A 12,630-nucleotide genomic window follows, 5' to 3' on the forward strand; every position below is an offset into this window, starting at 1 on the left:
TATTGTGTCTAATAACTTTTATCGTATTTTTAAAAAGTAATGATCTGTAAAAGCTTAGGGGAAAAACCAAGTTCTTGGACACACATAGTCTGAAAAACAGTCTAGAACCCAACAGAAAACCCTGAAGCCCAAAGTCTCCACAGAGCCCCCTGGCGCCCAGGGGCCTTGGTGCAACCTTTTTGATCTAATGGTTGATGTAAAAACATTCTGTGAAAAGTCAGTGAGGTTGGGGTCCCTTTCTCCACTGGCCTCAGGAGGAAAGGAGGGACAGGACACAGGTTAATGGAGTGGATCAAGTCCTGCAGTGATCAGAGACAAAATTCCAGAGACCCTCTGACCAGATCTAAGAGTGATACCCAAATTTGGCTGTGAATCAAAATTATCTCAGAGCTTTAAAAAAAGTAGACATTTCTGATCTAGTCCAGATATTCAAAATCAGAATCCCTAGGGTGTAAAACTCGGTAGTGTGTGTGGGGGTGTATGTGTAACATATTGGCCTAGGGGTTCTCATGCAGCTAGGCCACACCGGTGAGGTCTGAGAACCACTGCCAAAGAAAAGGTGACCAGTGTAGGTCAGAACCTCGTGTTGCTTTATGTTAAATTAGATCAGAGGTTCTCAAATGGCAGGGTGCATCAGAAACACAAAGGGATTGCAAAAATACAGACTGCTTGACCTCATCCCCAGAATTTGTTTCAGAAGGTGTAGCGTGAGATCCAAAAGCCTGCAAGTCTAGTAAAGTTCTCAGGCAATGCTGATGCTGCTGGCTAAGGGGTACACTTTGAGATCACTGCTTTTGTTCAATGGTTCCAACTGAAATGGGCCTTTTTGCCAGATTCTCAACTGGAGGTCTAGGCCTGTGCTGTTCAGAATAGGGGCCACTAGCCACATGTGACTCTGTAACTTGCAAGTGAAATGAATTAAAATTGAATAAACTGTAACATTTAGTAGTTCAGCCTTGGGAGCCACATTCCAAGTGCTCAGGAGTCGCTGGTGGCTGGTGGCTCCCCTAGTGGACCACATAGGTCAGAACATTTCCATCATCATGGAAGGTTCTGTTGGGTGACACCTTTGCTCGTTTCTTCAGCTATCATCACCCCTTCCGTGTCAATCAGCCTTTGCTTAGACATACGATTTCACAAAACCAACAAAGCACATCTATAGCTTTATACATAGAGGTTTAATTTTCTTATTTAAGTTTTTTTTGAGGACCTGCTGTGGAAAACTATGCTACGTGCTATGTGAGCCACGAAGATGGATGGAACAATATCTTTACCCTCAAGTAAGCTTATAAACAAGTTACAAAGACACCTGTACACTTTATACCTATTGAGATTTTACTAGAAAACTCTTCCCACTCAGTGCTACCATTAAAACGTAGTGAAGCAATTACCAACCAATTAGAAATGGTTCCAGTCCCAAGCAGAAGGGCTGGTTACTCCCACAAATTCATAGAGTAATAGTGGTTAGCATCAACTGAGCCCTCACCATGAGCCTGAATAGTGCTAAGCCTTTGACATGAATAGGGATCATCATATCAGTGCTCACCTCACAGCCCTGCACTTAAACATGATGCCACATGGAAGGCAGTGCACATCTCCAAAGTGTCAATTTGAGCACGTTTTCTAAAAAATGACCAGCATTCAGGTCTTGGGGGAGAGGGAGAAAAAGACAGGGAAGATCTATATTGTTTTTCAGTTCTGAGAAAACTTTGAAATGTTCTGACTTTCCTTTGTCAATTTTACAAAACTTTTCCTAATTTGCACTTAATCATCCACTCTTTCATTTGGCAATATGCTCCTGAAGCTTTGGTTTGAGGGCCACACAGGAGATTCAATGTGAAAACTCCCATAGTATTCCTACCTCTTAGCTTCTACTTTAACTAGTTTGGGTTTGTTGTCATTCAAAACTAATTAAACAAAGGTTAATTTTCAGAATTGGCAGCTCTTAGGTAATTTTAGAAGCTCAATTTTACTTTAAAAATGCTCTATGTGTGGGCTTCACATTACAAAACTATATGCAGGGGGATCATTGGTTGCGGTAATAGAAACTCAGAGGGGAAGCAGGCATCAAAGGAACATAAATACATTAAATCTCTTTCTCACAGACACACAAAACAATTTTCTTTTCAAATGCCAAGAGAAGTAATGTAATGATCTAGATAATGCAGGTACCAAATTCCTGCTCTTGAAGAAAGGGATGGATGGACCAGTTTTGTCTGAAAAATGACCACAAGGATCAAATCCCCTGGCTAATTCCTCCTCTTCATTTCCCTTTGCCAGATCATTTCATCCTGTTCTGAGTTTGCCAGGGAAAGCGTGAGTTTAAGAAAAAGCCTCTGCAAGGAGAAGACTGAATTAAGAGAAAGTCCACTGGGCCTGGCCATTCATTCTGATAAAAGACAGCCGTAGAGGCCTCTCGTTACCCCAAGCAGGGCATACAATGGCCACCCGTTGGTCCCAGCACATGAACCCCACTTTCTCAGCATGCTGAGGGTAGTCAGCTCCGGTAGAAAGACCTGCACTGGCTAAACACCTGGACACTTAGAAATAAACCCACAGGCCAATTTATTGCTTTCTACAGAAAGAAGGCCTGGTAAGCTACCCGTAACTGGCCCCTGGCTCTGAATACTCCTTCCTGATACTTGAGTCCACTTAGGAGAACAAGTCATGGGTTAGCAGGTGGCTCAATGAAGCTGAGAAAAAGTGGCAAAGTCTAGTGTTTCCAAACTCTTAACTTTAATTGTGGAACTGTTTGTTCTATTCACAACTTACCCTGAAATGGCAGATACTTTGCCTGCCTGCCTCTACTTCCACTCCCATACCTGTGCTAGACTTTGACTTCAAGCACTTCTTCCTGCTGAGCCCAGACCTAGTCTTAACAATCCTCCTCAAGGAGTGGGTGAGAAGGGAAATGGGAATTCAGAGACTTCCTGGAAAAGGGACACCTGAGCAGGGTTTGAAAGCACTAGCTACTTGGCCCATGGATTTCGGGCTGTGGTAATAGCATGCACAGAACTGAAGGGAAAAGAGAGCCCTAAAGGACTGGAGCATGGGTGCTTGCAGGATGGTGAGCAAGGCGGCAGCCAGGTGAGCAAGGTCCACAGGGCTTAACATGATTACAAGTCATAGGTGGTTTACCCTGGAGTGGCCCTTCTCATCCTACCATGTTGCTTTGCAAATGGTTTAATCACAGAACATAACTTCTCTGGTTATGCAGGCTGGTCTGCAGGCTCCAGATGGGTGTGCACTGCAGACACTTCTCCTATGTTCCCCCAGGCTTCCATGGGATGGGAAGGGATTGGCATGGTCATTGTGTTTCCTGCTGCATAAAACTGCCTGGAAATGAAGATTCCTTCATTCCCTGTGTCACTCTGGAGATTGTGTCCTTGGATGCAATGGACCAGAACTCAGGACACACCCAGTCCCTTCCCAGCATGACGTTCCTTGGGTTGTGCCATGTGGCGTCCAGACATCACATGCAGCACCTGTGTGTGGGAGGACAGCATTCATGCTTATGGCTAGACACTAGCCAGATGATGACACAAGCCTGCTCTTGGTCTCCTCATTGGCCAGCTGAGGATGAGGAGGAAAAGATAATGAGAAGAATATTATAGAACCTGTGGGTTCCCTTAACAGCCTTGACCTCGAAGACTATCTGCTGCTTATGTTCTCACTGGTTTTATTTTTGCTTGTTTATTCTCCCAACTTGTCTTGGAAATTCTCTTTCACGACATATTTTTCTCATTTTGATTTTCAAAACCATATTTAGCAATTGTATTTCACAGTTCATCAGATAGAAATGGTTCCACTGAACTTCATTCAAACCACCAACCCTCTCAGATCCAAGTAATGCAACTCCACTTGGAATTCTGTCCATCGCCGTGGGCAGGGAGGGGAATCTTTGTGTAGTTTCTGCATTGGTATTTGGATAAAAATGACACGCCTCAAAGCTTAAGTCTGACATCAATTTGGGAGTTAACCCAATACCAACTTTTATTTGTGAAACATTTTATTTTGCCTTTCTAGAATCCATTCACCAAATGGACTTCCTGAGGGTTTAAAATTGGCACCTTTCTTTTCTTTCCTATTGTCCAGTCAGTGCTTTTAAAATAGAAAAGCGGGAAGTACCAGTAGAGAAAAGATCAGAGCCCTCACTTTAAATAAACGACATAGCTTTATTACTTCCCATGGTTGTCTTTGTCATAACCTTGAGAGACCAAAAGCTTTTAGAGATTCACATTGTGCATGCCATACATCATCCTCAAGGCCATTTTGGCCTCTCAGATGATTGCAGAAAGATGAGTATATTGATCAATCTCATCCCTATTTTCAAATCTGTCTAAATGAAAATGAGAAACTGCATCCTTTTAGTTAGGAGATTTGTGGTGATATTTCTATTCAGCCAAAGCAGGAGTAACACTACAAAGACCTGTGATCACATGCAGCGAGATGGTTAGATGACTCATCTACGGTTGTCAGAGGTTTATGGTGGCCAACTTCCCAGAATGGAGTCTTTCTCAGTCCACATCTGGTAGTAGAAAGTTTATTGAAAGTCTGGATTTTGTATTTATATGGCTTCCATTACCTGTTTTAACTAGGTGTTAACTTGATAAAACAAAAAAATTCAGTGATAGGATTGTCTTTTTCTCACTTTTATGAACTTCTAAAAATATTTCCAAGAGCCAAAATGTAGACTTGTTTTTCTTTCTTTCCTTCTTTCCTTTCCTTTTTAAATTATGAGTCCGATTTTCTGGGTTTAAGGTTTGATAATTTTCTTCCACCACTGTAATGAAATTACACCATTGTAACGTATTTTAAAGTTCTTCAGCAGAAAGAGCACAGGGTTAACGATGACAGAACAGACCAACTCTTTCTTACCACACAAGTTCAAGTTCCAGCTGTAGTTCCAAACAAGTTACAAAATTAACTTATGAAAATTATTTAGCTTCTTTGAAACTGGTTCCTTATTTGTAAACTAGGGATAATAAAAATCTGCCTTGCAAGATGGCTGTGAGAATCCAATGGAAAGATCTATGTGAATACCTTTTGTAAAATGTTGGTTATATTATGATCTCAAGTAACTCAGACAAACATTAGCTATAAATTACTCCCTTTAGGTTCATTCATGCTACAGGATAGTCACAAGCTAATTCTATCAGATTATATATTTTACTCTGTAGGTCAATGCCACTCTGTTATCTCATTCATACTTTCAACTCTTGTTCCAAGGCCATGAAATACCAGTTACTCAGTTTGACCACAAGAGGGCGCAAAGCCTTTTCATTTTCTTTTTCTCAAGAGCTTGAGCCACTGGACAGAATTCTTATACTATGATACCTACTAAAGCAGTAAGTAAATATGTAGAAATAAAAGTAAGCTGATGGTCCGTGGTCGGTGTCTCTTTTAAAAATGGATCATAAGAAGACAGAAAATGTATCTCTTCTTAACTCAAAAGAAAATGTATAAATATGTGCATGTATGGTATGTATGTGATTATACATACATACCTTTTCTCTGTCCACTAAGAAGACCTAGAAGTAATAACAACCCAATAGCAACAAGCACACCTAGCACCCAGATCTTGGTTTCTAAATACCATTCTCCAATAAAATAAGCCAGAACTCACTGGAGAAGTGGTTGTTTCCAGAGCTGGGGCAGGTACAACATAAGATGAGCTTGAAAAATACCTAAATGCTTCAAAAAATTATGTCTACATGTGAGAGGAATACAGGAAACAACTTGAAGGAACTGCCAATGACCAAAGATGGAACAATCTGAGCAACAAAATACGTAGCAGTAACAAAATAACCATGAATCCAACTGATACAAATAAATAATTGAATAAATAGACAAGGGAGAAGAAACAGCTCTCTGACAGTGTAATTCCAATGAATAAATGCAGAAGAGATAATGGAAATGGAAAGTCACTTCTAGACAAACACAACAGTAATAGTTATTGTTAGCAAGAACTATCAGTGGTTACTAAAATTAGTGGGTGAGAGTTTGATTAAAAGTAGGACATTGGCACAGTTTCAAAAGATCTCCCTGTAAGACACTTATTAATTAATTATAAAGGAAAAACAGTAGCTTCATAGTGGAAAAACATGGATGCCACCTTAACCAAGTAATCAGTTAACATCGCCAGTTGCAAGGCACACTAACATTATGTGCCTCCTGATATGATACACTGAGAAGGATCCAGCAACACTTTCAAATATACATAACCTCAGCCTAAATCCCGAAGAATCATAAGAGTAATCCAAATTGAGGAAGACTGTGAAAAATAACTGACCAGTATTTTTCAAAGTAACACGAAAGACTGAGGAACTATTACACATTAGAGGAGATTAAGGAGGCATGACAACTAACTGCAATGTCAGATCCTGGATTGAACCAGAAAAAGGATGTTAGTTGGGCAATTCATAAAATTTGAAGCTCTGAGACTAAAACTATCCTCTGAGAAACTGTGCCTCAAACCGAGTAGTATTCAACTGCTCTACCAACATGGAACCGAGGCCTGTTGGAACCAAGCTAGGTTTGATGTTCAACAGGTTTGTCCCTAGCAGGTTTGCATTAGCACAGATTTCCGGGTACCCATTCTGATGGCGTAGACATCTGTTCTGGCTGGTTGAGCCCTTGCCATGATGACTGCTAAGCAGTTGAGCTATTACTCCTGGGTTTATCAAATAGGCCATAGTAATTGTAAAATACCAAAGAGATACTGTGTTAAATCTAGTACATCATGGTGATGCCATCTTTTCAAATATGCTCATATTAGTTGATTGATGTTATGTGGCTCACAAGTATTCCCAGAAGTGAGAGGGAAAAGCAGAATTATCAATTACACAGAATTGCCTGTGTCTAAATTAAAAATAGAATGATTGCTCGGTACCTGAAATAATTCCTTCTAGAGAGATGATCTTGAAATGTACTCTTAAATCATGTGTAAATCTTGGACTCTTGAGTGCTTCATCTAAGCACTGGATGGACTAGAATACCAGAAATGCATACTTTAGAAGTATACAGTAACTGGAAATTGCTACTTGATGAAAATTGTTTAGAAATCTATGACTCTTCAATTAACCTAACACTTCTGAAGGCCAAGATGGCTGTAAATGTGTTTTAAATTGGACCAGAATATGACTTGAGATCAGTCTCATGAAAACCTGTCTTTTTTTCCCCAGAAGCCACATTTCCTAGGCAAGCGCTTCTTACAAACTTTAAAACAATAAAAGGAAAAACCCCAACTGTTTCATGATTCCCAAATAACTAGGTACAAGAAAGATGGAAATTCCCTCCTCTTATACAAGAAAAAAATGGTGGAGCCTAATCTCTTCATATGCAGTGGATGTTCAATTTTGCCACGTGCCTATTCAATATTGATTGAAAGCATCAGTTTGCTACTCTGAACTACTAATGTAACAGATTTGCTAATGATGGAGCATTTTTGCATTTCTAGGATAAAATCTACTTGGTCATATTATTCTCTTAATATTCTATTGGGTTAAAGTTGCTAAAAATTTACTTAGGATTTTTTTAAGTTATTCACATGTAAAATTGTTTATACGATCTACTTTTTTGATATAATAGTGGCACCATCTGAGTTGGAAGCAGTGTGTGTGTGCACATGTGCTTGTGTATTTTAATGCAATGAAACAGTTAAATGGCCTAGCAGTCACCTGTTCTTTAAAGGCTTTGTAAATCACTCTGAAAGCTAAGCCTGTGAACATTCCGGGCAGTGGCGCTAGCATTATTTCAAAATCTTGTCAAACCAATTCTGATTTTTTTGGTTATAGAAGATTAATCAAGATTTCAACAAATTGAATAAAAATTATACATAATTATCACATCTTTTAAAACAACTCCCTTAAGGCCCACACTAATATGTACACTTGTTAGGGTGTCTTTGTTTGCTGCTGTTATTCATCACTTTCCCGCAGGATGTATTTCCTGGCTTGGTCAAAGATTCAGCTTCATTTACATTTGTTATTATATTCAGTATGGCTTCCATTTTAGATCTTATTTAACCCAATAGTTTTCCAGAGTTTTAAAATTCAAGTATATTTCTTGTTTTCCCCTCCATTGATGTTCAACAGGTTTGCCGCTAGCAGGTTTGCATCACACAGATTTCTGGGTACCCATTCTGATGGGGTGGACATCTATTCTGACTGGTTGAGCCCTTGCCATGATGGTTGCTAAGCAGTTCAGCTATTACCCCTGGGTTTATCAAATAGGCCACAGTAATTGTAAAATATTTTATTTTACAATTTTTATTTTATTCATTTCTGCTTTTAGTGCATTGTGGTCAATATGACCCGTGTCTTCATATGCCTGATTTTGAGCCTTTTAAATGTTTTACATGTTCTACTTTTTTAATTTTTCTATTATTCTTTCAGCTTTTCTTTCACTTTTAAAACACCTTCTTTCTGAAAGTGTTTAGGAGTTTCCCTTTAATCCTTGGAGTTCTGACATCATCATCTCAGGACTTCTGTTCTCTGTTCCAGGAGACATCCTTGACTTTATCTTTCAAATCACTAATTCTTTCTTTATTACACTCCTCTTGACTCACCCTGGCTCTGCTCCTCTTCCTGGCATTACTTCTACTGCTGCTGTGCCCACACTAGGAAGCACACCTTCGCTCCTCACTGGGCAGGCACATAAAGATTCTTGTAGAAAAAAACTGTTTTTCTCTAAAGGCTCAGCCAACCACTCTGAAGGATGGGAGGGTAAGGAGAGTGTTGGGTGAAGGCAGGGTATGAGTAGTTTGTCACTGGAAGCCTTCTGTCTTCAGGTCATGCCACTCCTGTTGCTGATCTGTGTAACCGCTGACTCTGTGTTTGTCTCTCTAGGCTGGGAAAAGCCAACCTTACCTGTAGAGGAGCTTTCTCCTGTAACTGTTTTAAGAAACTGTTGGGTTTTTTTTTACTGCCATTAACATTATTCCATCTTCATTATTGCCTAAAAATTCAATATCTGATGGTACTAATTTCTGTCTTCAAGCAGTATTTATACTTTATTTTTTTCTGTCACTTCAGAGGGGTTTTGGGGAAAAAAAACTCATCTTGAACTAGAAATCCAAGGTTCTATACTTGCTCACTTCAACTAGTTTTACCTCTTTTTTTCTTTTCTCCTTATCCCATTAAAAGCATTTATGTCAAAGAATGTTGTCTTTACATTTTTTTTTTTGCTACTATAGAATATTACCCAGAATATAGATTCTGATCTGTGCCAGCTAACCCTTTGGCACGTTGATTTTTTTTAATAAAACCCTAGCTGGCTCATTCTGCAAACATTGACTGATGACCTATGTGACAGACATCCTGCTTGGGGTCATTAACCCAGTTCTAAGACATAGCTTATAGCCAAACATATAGTTCCTCTGTGATTAAATAACAACAAAACCTTGAATAATGCACATATTTCCTCCTTGTTGAAGACTATCATAGACTCCTAGGGTATTTTTCAAGGTAAAATCCTTCCAAACCCTAGATCACATATGACTGTCACATATGCAGCAAAATGAGAGGTTGCCACAGATACCTGGGTAGAAATGATTGTGAACATTGAGTGGCTGCTTAAATAACTAGAAAACTAGGATTGATTGATATACACCTGTGAATTTTTCCCCTACACAATGAAAAAATACAAAGGCTACTCCAATCTTGGGTGTTGCCCCAGAAGAGAGGAGTCTTTGGTCAGGCAGAAAACAAATGAAACATATTCCTGATCTTGGATCTTACTTAGTTGCCTCTAAAGAAGGAGTTAATAATTGCCACCGACACCACAGTTGTCTAAGGTATGGGAAGTTGTCCCAAGGTCCTTGGGTAGAGGAGTCTAAAATCTTGGAGAAACTTTGGGCCTGAAGGCACCTCTAGTTTGTTAGCGGGGTAGCAATTTCTATTTGGTCAGAGGGCTGTTGTCACTTGGAGGAGGTGCATGTTTGGCAGAATATCTTGGGTAGGAGGAAGGAGGGGGCAGTGAAAACAGCTGTGGGGAGCCTGCATCAGAGAAGGAGAAAATGTTTTGAAACCACAAGCATCCTACTCACACTTCAAAGACTTCGTTCATGACAATAATATCCCTCAGACATGGAGTGGAAGAAGAGTTGAGCACTTCAAGGTTCAAGTTTCTTGCAAATTTAGAATTGGTGTCAAGAGAAGGGATTCCCCGTCATCCATCGTTTAACCTTATTTGACTCATTCTTCCCTATCTCATAGGGCTTGTGGTTCGAATTATTCTGTCATTCACCAAAATCTTAATAATTTTAAATGAACCTTAGCAAAGAAAGGCTGGGAAACGGAAAACACTAACGATATTCAAACTGAAAGTGGAATAGAAAATGTGGACAACTAACTTCATTGGAATGGCATCCCCCAAAATGAAGTCTTATGTGTATTTTCAGCCAAGTGCATTGTTAAAACCCAATCAAACTTGTAATTCATTATCCAAGATCCAAGGGAATGCAATTCTATCACACAGAGTGGGTCATGGAGACTTTAGTAAGACCACATCAGGCTCCCCACATTGCATAAGGAAGAATGGTGTCATAAATGGGGTAGAACCAATGCAGGCTCCACTTCATTTGTACATGAGCAGAACTGGGCAATTATAATCCCAGAAATCAAGGCACAAAAATAATGACCACAAATGAAATGAAAGATCTAACACTAAAAGAAAACGGAAACAACAGGGGGATGACAATTGTTTAGACTTGAAGAAACCCAGGCATGATTCCTTCATCCCGCTTTTCAGGTAAGGAAAGATTGAACACAGAGAGCATTAGTGCTCAAATTTAAAGTTTCTCTGCTTAAAGGTGATATAAAGCTATTAACTTGCCTAAATAAAGTTTTTTCAATATTTTAAATATTGCTCTTTCATAAAATACAGGTATTTAAAATACAAAATCATTTGTCTTTAGTATTTGATAATACTAAAAAATACTTTAACATTTTGATAATACCAAGGGTGGGAAGGAGGGATGGGTATCCTTAGCTGACACAGGGAATAAGAACTATTTGCACAGTATAGCTGCAGCCTTCAACTACAGATTCCCCATGTCAGGTTAAGGCAGCTGACTACATTTTTTAGCTCATTTTCTTTGCATGCTGGTTAATACGCCACATCAGATTTCAGCAGCATCCTTCAATGCCAGACCAAGGTATTCCCTTCCCCACCTATTACTAACCAGTACATTAAACATTTCTGTATGAAGCCAACAGGCCCCTTTTTCCTCAAGGCACAAAATTATACTTAAAGCCATGACCCCAGGCAGGGCAGTGCAGTGGCGTTAAAGTATGAAACTAAAATCAGCATACTCTCTCCAAGGGTTCCAACTTTGGCCCCATGCCTGGATGGGGAGGTCGGCCACTTACTAGCCATATAAGTTTCGACAAGTTACTTAGCCCCCTGTGAGTGTCTGTTTTCTACATGAAAATGGGAAATAAGAGATTAAAAGGGCAGGAGTGTAAAGCAAAACTCAAGAGACTGCCTCATGGAAGATGCTCAGTTTACACTGCCCTTTGTGCACCATCGCCCCACCTCGGATGTTTGTTCTCATGCTTAATCTCTCTCCCTATCTCGCTGTCATGTAATGCAGTAGAACCTCCTCCACCCCACCACATCCCCCAGACATGCCTCTGTGGGACTGGTGGTATTTCGTCCCTAGTACCATTGGCAACGTTAGAGGTCTCAGCTCATCCCATTAGTAAACAACCTGATGCCATTTCTTCATCAACTCTCTCCAAAAAACTTCTGCCTTCAATGTCTGCATGAAAACTCACTTGAAAAACACACAGGGGCCTATCATGGGGAGGGGGGAGGGGGGAGGGATTGCATTGGGAGTTATACCTGATGTAAATGATGAGTTGATGGGTGCAGCACACCAACATGGCACAAGTATACATATGTAACAAACCTGCACGTTATGCACATGTACACTACAACTTAAAGTATAATAATAATAAATAAATTAAAAAAAAATAAATAAAGTGCTGCAATGTTGAGGGCCCCATATATGTAGGACAGTGAACACAAATGTGGATGAAGCAGAAAACTTTCCATCAAAATTCCCAACCCAACAAAAAGACGAGGACATGCATGAGTGTGCTGTGTAGCCCAGGGGTAAAGACCACAGGCGCCAGACTCGGACTGGCTGGGATGGTGCTTGGCTCTGCCACTTGCTTGGTGTATGCATTCAGGCAACTTAATAACACCACTGGACATTAATTTCCTCCTCTGAAAAAAATGGAGCAAAATCAAATTATATTTAAATGACCTAATATAAGTCCTTAGCTCCATTTCTGGAAGCTAGTCTTCGGTTGGTGCAAAAGTTATTGCAGTCTTTGCCATTAAAAGTAATGGCCAAAACCATGATTACTTTTGCACCAACCTAGTAACTGAAGATAGCTGTATTATAATGATAATACTGTTATTGATAACTAAAATTACACAGTGTTTCAGTTCATGCTGCTACCACCAAATACCTTAGACTCGGTAATTTATCAAAAATAGAAATGTATTGCTAACAGTTCTGGAGGCTGGTAAGTTCAAGATCAAGGTGCCGGCAGATTCGGTGTCTGGTGAGGGCTCACTTTCTGCCCCAACTTGTGGCTGTATGCCCTCACAGGGTGG

This window comes from Macaca nemestrina, chromosome 7 (assembly GCF_043159975.1).
Source record: "Macaca nemestrina isolate mMacNem1 chromosome 7, mMacNem.hap1, whole genome shotgun sequence".
Taxonomy (NCBI): domain Eukaryota; kingdom Metazoa; phylum Chordata; class Mammalia; order Primates; family Cercopithecidae; genus Macaca; species Macaca nemestrina.